Source organism: Crocuta crocuta, unplaced genomic scaffold (assembly GCF_008692635.1).
Source record: "Crocuta crocuta isolate KB4526 unplaced genomic scaffold, BGI_CrCroc_1.0 scaffold279, whole genome shotgun sequence".
NCBI classification, from domain to species: domain Eukaryota; kingdom Metazoa; phylum Chordata; class Mammalia; order Carnivora; family Hyaenidae; genus Crocuta; species Crocuta crocuta.
This window is the reverse complement of record NW_027551570.1, coordinates 2,436,177-2,447,181: the sequence shown is the minus strand read 5'-3', so window position 1 is coordinate 2,447,181 and position 11,005 is coordinate 2,436,177. Positions and strand designations below refer to the sequence as shown.

General features: G+C 39.4%; 1 pseudogene; it reads left to right on the top strand.

The window, feature by feature from the left end:
- Positions 1-416: 416 nt before the first annotated feature.
- Positions 417-960, top strand: LOC144220599 (high mobility group protein B1 pseudogene; annotated as a pseudogene).
- The last annotated feature ends 10,045 nt before the right edge of the window (positions 961-11,005 follow it).

Genomic DNA, 11,005 nt, shown 5'->3' with positions numbered 1-11,005 from the left:
AATAACAATAATAATATAGTCTCGAGTTATACAGGGCACTGAGGGACTATAATAACTGTACATATAAGACAAAACTCTTGGATTCTTAAATACAGAGAGGAAACTGAGGGTGGCTGCAGGGGTTGTGGGTGGGGGATGAGCTAAATGGGCAAGGAGCATTAAGGAGGACACTCAATGGGATGAGCACTGGGTGTTATATGTAGGGGATGAATCACTGGATTCTACTCCTGAAATCATTATTGTACTATATGCTAACTTGGATGTAATTTTAAAATATATACAAAATTTAAAAATACTAATGTATAAAAATATTTGGTCTTGGCAGTACATTGAGTTCCATAGAGACAGCCCCAGGGCAAGCAAGAGCCAGATGGGCACTGGACGACTCTGTGCCTTGCTGGGGAAAATAATTAAACATGGGCAAAGGAGATCCTAAGAAGCTGAGAGGCACAACATCATGATATGCATTCTTTATGCAAACTTGCTGAAAAGAGAGCAAAAAGAAGCACCCAGAGGCTTCATTCAGCTTCTCAGAGTTTTCTAAGGAGTGCTCAGAAAGGTGGAAGACCAGATCTCCCAAAGAGAAAGGAAAATTTGAAGACAAAGGTGAACAAGGCCCATTATGAAAGAGAAATGAAAACTTACATCCCTGCTAAAGGGGAAACTAAAAAGAAGTTCAAGGATCCCAATGCACCCAAGATGCCGCCTTCGGCCCTTTTCTGTTCTGTTTTGTTCTGTTCTGGGGATCACCAAAAAATCAAAGGAGCGTATCCCAGCCTGTCCACTGGTGATGTTGCAAAGAAATTAGAGAGATGTGGAGTAACACAGCCATACATGACAGCCCCATGAAAAGAAGGCTGTGAAGCCAAAGAAAGCAAGAAGAAGAAGGAAGAGGAAGAAGATGAAGTGGAGGATGAAGAGGAGGAAGATGAAGACGATAAAGATAAAAATGTTGAATAAGTTGCTTCTAGTTTAGTTGTTTTTCTTGTCTATAAAACATTTAACCCTGTGCACACAACTTGCTCCTTTTATTTATTTATTTTTAACATTTATTTATCATTGAGAGACAGAGCATGATCATGGGAGGGGCAGAGAGATGGGGAGACACAGAATCTGAAGCAGTCTCCAGGCATTGAACTGTCAGCACAGAGCCCGACATGGGGATCGAACTCACAAACCGTGAGATCATGACCTGAGCCGAAGCTGGACACTCAACCAACTGAGCCACCCAGGCACCCCACACAACTCACTCCTTTTAATGAAAAAAAAAACAAAAAAACAAAAAAAAAACATGGAATTGTAAGGCTGTATAAAAACAAAACAAAACAAAACCTAACTCTTTTCTTTAAAAAGTTATTTATCCAAATCGAATCCAACAGCACATAAAAAGAATTATCCACCAAGAACAGGTGGGATTCATTCCTGGGTTACAGGANTACTTGACACATCCCCAAAAGCAAGGGAGTCAAGAGCAAAAATGAGCCACTGGGACCTCATCAAGATTAAAAGCTTCTGCATGGCAAAGGAAACAATCCATAAAACTAATAGGCAAAAAATGGAATGGGAAAAGGTAGTTGCAAATGACATATCAGACAAAGGGTTAATATCCAAAACCTATAAGGAACTCACCAAATTTCACACCCAGAAAACAAACAACCCAGCANGAGATGAGCATGGAGGAGGGCACTTGTGGGGATGAGCACTGGGTGTTATATGGAAACCAACCTGACAATAAACTATTTGTAAAAAAAATTTTTTTTAAGTTATTTAGTTAAAAATCTAGGACAACACACAGGATAATAAGAATGTAACTACGTATTATTACGTTCTAAACCCCAAAAATGCTGTCCAAGAAATTTAAAAACTGGAAAGTGAAGTGTGGGGTAGTCTTTCAATGCTTGATGGAGGTGAGAACAAGCCAAGTTTCAGTAGGACTGTGGGCATCGCAGAGGTAATGATATGTGAAGGTGTTATTCCTAGATGGGAAACAACTTAAGCAAACTGATAACTAGAGGAGTGCTGTCAATAGAACTTTCTGTCCAATGTTATATATGTGCTATATATGCGTGTAATATACTAGCCCCTAGCCACATGTGACTGGCACAGTTGACATGTGGTCATTGTGACTGAGGAACTGAATTTTTAATTTACTTCATTTTAATTAATTTTAATTTAAATAACCACTTGTGGCTAGTGATTGCCATATTGTATGGGATATGCTCAAAGGACTTGGGGAAAACCAGTCATGACTTTTTCTATTACTGTGAGTGATGTCAACGAAGCTCAACTGACGTATTAAGATCATTGGCCTGCCACTAATTCACCCTAACTCCCACTCCAAAGTATAAATCAGACTGTCAAAAATAAATCTTTCCCTGCAACATAAGTCCACGGCAACCTCATGAGTTGCCAAAGTTTTATTCTATTCTCACATCTGCACCTTGGGTTTATCTGAACCAATGATGTCTCCTTTCAAAGGAATGCTGCGTCCTATAAAATCCAGAAAAGAATGAAAATATTTAAGAAACAAACTAACAGGGGCATCTGGGTGGCTCAGTCGGTTAAGCGTCTGAGTTCAGCTCAGGTCATGATCTCTCGGCTTATGGGTTGGAGCCCTGCATTGGGCTCTGTCCTGACAGCTCAGAGCCTGGAGCTTGCTTCAGATTCTGTGTTTCCCTCTCTCTCTCTCTCTCTGCCCCTCCCCTGCTTGCTCTCTCTCTCTCTCAAAAAAAGTAAACATTTAAAAAAAGAAGAAAAGGAAGGAAGGAAGGAAGGAAGGAAGGCAGGAAGGAAGGAAGGAAGGAAGGAAGGAAGAAAGAAAGAAAGAAAGAAAGAAAGAAAGAAAGAGAGAGAAACTAAAAACAACTAGGAATGAAGAAAACAATTGAAAGCTTTTAGTATGTATCAGTTTCCTTGGCTACAGATAATAAAGAAAAGGGGGAGGAGCAGAAACATTTGAAACACAGACAGCTGGAATAAAAGACCAAAGCAGATAAAGAATTTAAAGTTCAGAGTAACATTTAGGCCACTAGCAAAGCAGAGTGAGAAAATGAAGCAATTACCCTGATGGTCCAAGGCAAAAATGAAATCTTTCACCTAGAAACAGATAATTCCAAGTGAAAGCATTTTTTGGTGGTTGTTTTTTGTGGAGTTGAGCCAATTGCCAAGGTTTACTTTCTCAATGTATCCTTAAGCACAGCTATAGATAAGAAAAGTGTGTGGGATGCCTCCATGGCTCATTCGGTTAAGGGTCTGACTCTTGATTTCAGCTCAGGTCACGATCTCACACTTCATGAGATCAAGGCCCACATGGATCTGCACTATCAGTGCAGAATCTGCTTGGGAGTCTCTCTCCTTCTCTCTCTCTCTCTCTCTCTCTCTCTCTTTCTCTCTGCCCCTTCCCCTCTTGTTCTCTCTCTCTCTCTCTCAAAATAAATAAGCTTAAAAAAAAAAAAAAAAAACTAAAGAAAAGTGCAAAAGAACCTGTCAAGAACTAGAGTCTGCCCGTGCTGAATATGACGGGCCCCAAGAGGCTTTCGATGATTCTTCACGCCCAGCTGTCAAAACTCGGTGTAAGAAGGCAGGAGTCCAGAGGGAAGGAGGGGCCTGTAACTGCACGGGCACAAGCAGCAGCAGCAGCAGCAGCAGCACCCACGCACATTACTGCTTATGTTCACATTAGTAGGCACTGGCAGGCCATTTTGTCATGACTTGTCCTATTTCTCTCCAGCAAGCCTCAGAGAAAGTCTCACTAGAGTGTGGAAAACAAGCATACGGATGCCCTGATGCAGAGAAATGTCCCCCAGGGAGAAGTGTAGTTAGACTAGTTAGTGAGGAGGAGAAATAAACCAAACAACCAAAAATAAACTCCAGAATCAGTCTGGATATATTGTCTTGGATTCAAAATTCCTGTCTGCCAAGACCCAGCAGATCTAGGACACCAGAGTGGGTGCTATAGTAAATTATACTAGAAAGAACTCTCAAGTGATGGATTAGCCCCAGTGTGGGACAGGCGGCTGATACTGCCTTTGCCCTCTAGCAGGTTGAAAGGCTGATAACAGTGGAGCAAGGCTCTCTACGTGTACATTAACCACAAAAGAATCCCCCTCACTGTTCAGCACATTGTGTTGGAGCAGTCAGATTTCCAGAAATAGACTTGCCCAAATCCCCTTTTTATATTTTCCAGAGCTGAAGCTGAACTTTCAAGGGGCATGACTTTGCTTTTATTTTTCACTCTTCTTTTTATAGATGATTGAATTTCCTAGTGTTGCTTTCAGATCAGATGTTATTTTGGGCACAACTCAAAGAAAGCCATCCATATACATTGAGAAGCAGTGGGTGGCAGGAAAGTTCAGCTTCATTCCTGATTAAGCAAAGAGACACATCAGGGGGTGATGGAGAGGGGAGAAAAGCTAAGGCTCCAAAGTCACTGGAAGGAACAAGTATTTCACTATATAGGATGATGCTGGCTGATGTTCAAAGTCTACTGGGTTTTAAAGAAGGATTTTCAGTTTTTCAAATGCCAGAGCTATTGTTCACATTTGCTATCATCACAAACAACATATTTAATCATTACTCCTTGAAATTAAAATTTTAGCAATAGAAACTGTACAAAGCCAGCATGGTTTTGTAGCTAAAACCTGAGTTACCCTTCTCTTAATAGCGTAGCAACTCTCCAGTCTTAGTTTATAACTTATCCTCAAAATCCCATGCCTCCCTCTCCCTGATCTCTTCCTCCCTGCCCTCTTTCTTCTGCCAGGAGATTTTTTTTTTATTTTTATCAAATGTATTTTCTTTCCTTCTAAGATACTCCCTCTCCCCAATTATGTGGTTTTCAACAAAAAACTAATATATATATACACATATACATAATATGAAGAACTAGAAATATATATAATACATAAATAAAATATTGCTGCTATAAAAGATTAACAAAAAATAAGGTTCATGTTTGAGAAACACCTTCCCTTTAGGAAGAAAGTTATTTACGCTTTAATTTTCTTCATTAAAAAGATGACGAGCTCATTACAGAAAACTTCAAAATGGAGAAAAGAAGAAAAGAGATTTACATGAAATCTTTCCTCAACGCCATCATATGGGGAAGCCTAAGAGATTATTTGTTAAGCCCGAGACCCTGTACAAAACTATTAGCCTTACTGTCTCATTTTATTTTCATAATCACACATGGAGGGGAAATTGGGGGTCAGGCAGATAAATAACTTACCCAAGAATAGATCATAATCAGATCTCATTACAAAATTTACACTCAAACCCTCTGTTTGACCACAAGGAGAAAGGAGCATCTCTTTTTTATTTTTTTAATATTTATTTATTTTTGAGAGAGAGAGAGAGAGAGAGACACAGAGTGTGAGTGAGGAAGAGGCAGAGAGAGAAAAAGGGGGAGACACAGAATCTGAAGCAGCCTCCTGGCTCTGAGCTGTCAGCAAGAGCCCAACGCAGGGCTCAAACCCATATCATGACCTGAACTGAAGTCAGATACCCAACCGATGGAGCTCCGAGGAGCATTACTTTTAAGTTCAACGTTTTAAGATTTTGGTATAAAGACCTAAGCACGGGGGTGGGGGGTGTCGGATCCTGCTACTTCCAACGACTTACCCACACTAACACAGTAAGAGTCTTTATTTTCTCTTTATTGGTTCCAAGGTATATTGAAGAAACAATACCCCGTTAACTTACTCCTCAGGGATGAAATGACAATACATGTTGGCATCTTGATCCTGCTGCAAGAGAATTGAAATTTCTTTTCTTCCTTGGAAGTCTAATCCATCAGGGAACCACCTGGCACAGCACCCACACGTGCTCCAACATCACTTCTCAGCTGCTATTCTCCCCGACAAGCTCCTAAACTGGATTCTAGGCAAAGAAAATGTGCTTGTGCTTGGGGAAAAAATAACAACAGCAACAACAACAAAAGGAAAAACCATAGCAGGCTACCCACACATCCACCTCAAGCAGCTAAAATCAAATGAGGTGAGTAACTGAGAGTCGGCCACATATATTCAGACCTAGAGTTAAAAAAGAAAAAAGATTTTCACCTACTTTATATATGTAATGAAAACACTTAAGGTCCCATTGAAGATGTCTTAAAACAAGTGGGGAAGTAGTTAAGCCCCAAATATGTACCTGCTTTGCTGTCTTACCCTGTCTTAGATTCCAGAAAAACTTGAAGAAAAAAACAACTGAGTCCCACTTTTGTCTTTGGCATTTTTTGGCAGCAAAGTGAGAGTGGCAGACCCAGGATCAAAGAAGCCCATTCTCTTGTTCTGAGTCAACCTTAAGAAGATGAAATATGATATCAAAATACTACTATTCAGTGGATGATGACAAGTTTATGGATGATTTTTATCTTTATCATTTTTACTGATCTCTAATTCCTATTTCTAAATGAGTCTAACTGATATTTTTAAAGGTTGTTTCATTCTGAAAGGAGAGTTAATACCTGCATGTAAGAAAAGAAACAAGAAGCTGATATGTTCTTATAACTTCAGGGATATCTAAAAAAAAATATTTTAAGTCTTCATGGGGCCCTTATACTTCTCAGGCATTGCCTTTGGGAATTCCAAGCTTGGGCATTCCTAGAATATCGTGGAAATCTCCCTGGAACAGAAGGCAGCAAGTCCATTCAGTGGTGGGATGACCTTGAGCAGGTCAATTAACTTCTTCTGTTCTTGATTTGATTATTAGAAAAAGATACACTGTATACACTCTAAAGACCTCTTACAGTCCTAACTGTGCTCAAAATTCAATGCAATGTGCCGTATTTAGACTGTAATGAATGCTGCTGCTTGAGATAATTAGGTATCTTTTGGGATTGCAAGATGGTAAATGGATGCCTGTTTCTCTCAAAGGATATTATTCCCCCATCTGCTAATTCCCTTGAGCCAAGATAATAATCATTAGTCCTTTCCTGGATTTGTTCTTGTCTCTTTTATTGCACATATAGTTTGAAAATGATGTACACTCTCTTATCCATTACTGATAACAAGACACACAGTATTATCTGTCCTCTCCCCATTTCTATAGTCAAATGATCACCACTCTTCACCTGCTGGAAAACACCACAGAACCTCAAAAGAACTCAAAAACAGAGTGGTTAGATGCAATGTCACAAATACTATGATAGCAAATACATGGGGAAGATCATTTCTATATGGGCTGGCCAGGAAAGGCCTCTCTGAGGAAGAGGGATTTAAGCTAAGATGTGTTGGATAATGGATTGGGCAAGGAAAGAACTCCCCAAGAGGAATGAACAGCACGTACTAAAGTTCTGAGGTAGGAAAGAAATTACCATATTCTAGGAACTCAGAGAAAACCAGTGTGATCAACCAGAGAGAAAACCACATGAAATGAACTTGGAGAGTCAGGAAGGTCTGGTTTATATAACACACCACAGGCCATGCTGTTTGGTGCTAAGTGCAGCAGAAGCCATTGCACAGAGGTATGACATTATCTGATCTAAATCTTAGAAAGAAAAAGTACTCTGAATGCTTTTGTGGGAAATTGCTGTTGGGAGTGTGGGGTGGCAAGAATAAAAATGGGGAAAACAGTGGAAAAGATTCAGAGAACTCTGTGCAGTAGCTCCCAGAGTTGGCTGGACCATATGGTGGTGACGGAGATCGCGAAGGTGGGTGACATCGGGAGATATATTTGAGATATATCTTGAGATACATTGAGGAAGTAGAAACAACTGAACTTGTTAATGGATAAGATATGATGGGTTTGGGTAGCTGAAAGAAGTGATGACTCCCCACGTTCTGACTAAGGTAACAAAGAGATCAAGAAACTTAATGAGATAGGAAAAAGTAGGAGAAACCCAAGTTTGTGTTATGAAAGCAAGACTATCGTTGTGCAGATGATGTTTCAACAATGAAAATAGATGGGTTCTATTTTCAAGGGAGGGAAGAAGAGAGAAGACAGAGGAGGGTGGAGGGCACAAGACCACTATCAGGGACTGTACCATTTTACAGCAGAGAGTAAGATGGAATAAAGAAGTCACAAGAAGCCAAGAGAGAGTATATTGCTCAGAAACCCAAAGGTGGAAAATATTTCAAGAAGGAAAAATAGTAAACCAGGTCTAACGTTACCCAAAACTTTGATAAAATGAGCTCTGAAAAGTGGCCATTGCACATGGCAAAATAGAAGTCATTGGTGACCTTAAAAACAAAAGAAGTTTTTTTAAGGATTCAATTAAGTTTTTAGGGGCACCTATGTGGCTCAATCAGTTAAGCATCCGACTTTGGCTCAGGTCATGATCTCACAGTTCGTGGGTTCGAGCCCCGCATCGGGCTCTGTGCTGACAGCTAGCTCAGAGTCTGGAGCCTACTTCAGATTCTATGTCTCCCTCCCTCTCTCTCTGACCCTCCCCTGCTCATGCTCTCTCTCTCTCTCTTTCTCTCTCTCTCTCTCTCTCACAGAAATAAATAAAAGCATTAAAAATTTTTTCTTTAAGTTTTTAAAGGTATGCTAGGGAAGTCACCTTTGGTGTATCAAGGAATGAATGGGAGGAGAGAAAGCAAAGGCAACACACACATGCAATTCCTTTGCTTTTTTTTTTTAATTTGATTTTTGGATAGGGAATACATTAATATGACTCAAAATTCAAAGAGTACAACTGAGTATGCAGGGGGAAGTCTCCCTCCCACACACCCCTATGTCCCACTCTACGCCTATGTAGGCAATGTGCTTGCCTTTTTTTGTTTCCTTTTTACACAAATGACAGTGCACTATATACCATTCTGAGCCTTGCTTTTTTCATCTAAAAATGATCCTAGAGATCATTCCATATCACTGTAAAGAGTTTTATTAATCTTTTAAAAGCTCTAGTATTCCATTGAAAGGATCCAACAATTTAGGGGGCACCTGGGTGGTTCAGTCAGTTAAGCGTGTGACTCTTGATCTCGGCTCAGGCCATGATCTCATGATAGGCGAGTTTAAGCCCCATGTCAAGCTCTGTGCTGACAGCATGGAGCCTGCTTGGAATTCCCTCTCTCCCTCTCTCTCTCTCTCTCTCTCTCTCTCTCTCTCACCCTACCCCACTTGTGCATACTCTCTCTCTCTCTGTTTTTCTCTCTCTTGCTCTCTCAAAATAAATAAACTTAAAAAATTAAAGGATCTAACAATTTATTTAATTTGTCCCTACTTGACATTTTGCTAGTAAAAACAGAGATGCAATAAATATCTTTGTACATATATCATTTTGTAAATGTGCAGGTTTATCTACTGAATACATTTGGATGTTGAACTGTTATCTGAAAGAGTGTGATTTGGGAAAATACCATCAAATGATACAGATGCAGAAGACTTTCTTGTTTGGGGTTGGAAAAGGTAGCCCAGAATTTTTCCAAACCTCTTAAGTGAACAGTGATGACAAGTTCCCTCCTTCATTCTTTTCTGCAATTGGAAAATTAACTGGCACAGGGTACCATCTTTTAAAACATTCCAAATCATTCCATCTTTACACATAGTCCACATCAGTTGTTAATAGGGAAACTGGTACATCCTGAATGGGTAAAAGTTCTGTTTTCAGTACTCTGAGTATCATGAGATTAAAGAAGCAAAGCAGAAATTTTTTTAAAAGTTACGCATAAAATTAGACAAATTAAACAAAGTTCCAGGTGACAAATTTATATCCAAATGAGTTTCATGGCACCGTCTTTTTATGTTCTACTAGTTTGTGAATGTAGAGGCCTTTTGTGCATGATGCTTAACACTGAGGGGGATGAAAAGTAAACAAAACAAACAAAAAAAAAACAATTAGCTTTCTCTTTGTTTTGTTTGCTTTTCCATTTTTTTACAATTTACTTTTTTCCAATTATGATTATGTACATAGGATTGTGACTTCCATCTTGCAAGAAGGTTCTCTCCCTTCTTGCAACATGTTGGGAGGCCCATGTGGCAAGAATCTAAGGACAGTCTCAGGGAACTTAAGGTAATCTCAGTCAACACCAGCAAGGAACTGGATCCCTCCACCCTACAACGTCAAGGAACTTAATTCTGCCAACAAACACATGAGCTTAAAAGCAGATACTCCCTCACTTGAGTCTTCAGGTAGGAACCCAGACTGTTTGATGGCTTCATTGCAGACTTGCAGAGGAACAGCTGAGCTACGACTGGACTCCTGACCCATAGAAACTGGGAGATAATAAATTTGTGCTTTTTAAGTCACTACATTTGTGGTAATATTGTTATTCAGAAAATCAAATTAATACAGCATGACTTTCATAATTAGGAAAAACTTAATTCTGCCACATTTCATAAATTATAATAACTTTTAGCTCCAATTGTGACCCAAAAGATGCTTGAACATTCTAATTTTAGTCCAATTAATAAAGTTGTGATTTCCCTCTAAATAAGCTTTACTTTTATATTCAAAATATAAACTCTAGTAATTTTATGACACAAGTCACTTTGCATAAAATATCTTTCCATTTCCAAACATGGAAGGTAAATAGAGATCTGACGTGGACGCTAACAAGAGAAGTATGTGCATTTCTCTGACTTTATTGTTTAATTCTGTCTTCGCTATGACTTCCAACCCGGCAGAAATTTTACTGTTCTGATTCAGGACCACAGAGTAGACTAGAAGAGTTGAAAAAAGAAACTAGTGTTTACTCTGTGCCTGCTATATTCCAAAACCTGGATTACATGCTGAACATGTACCCTTTCCTTTAATTTTCACAACCACCCAGCAAGTGTTTAACTTGTTAACAACCACCCTGCAAGTGTTAACTTTACCATTTTACTGACGAAGAAACGGAGGGTCACAGAGCTGACATTACATACTTAAGGTAGTAAATAACTGAGTCAGGTTTCAAACCCACAGGGTGTTTGTCTCCCAGGCCCATGCTTTCCCCAATCTACCACTTTTAGAGAGTAGAATATTATATTTAAAAAACCCATACATCTGAATATTGCTAAATTGTGTGCAAGGAGCCCCAAGTCACACGAAGGAAAACAGATATATTTTAACTATTCCTGGTGGTGC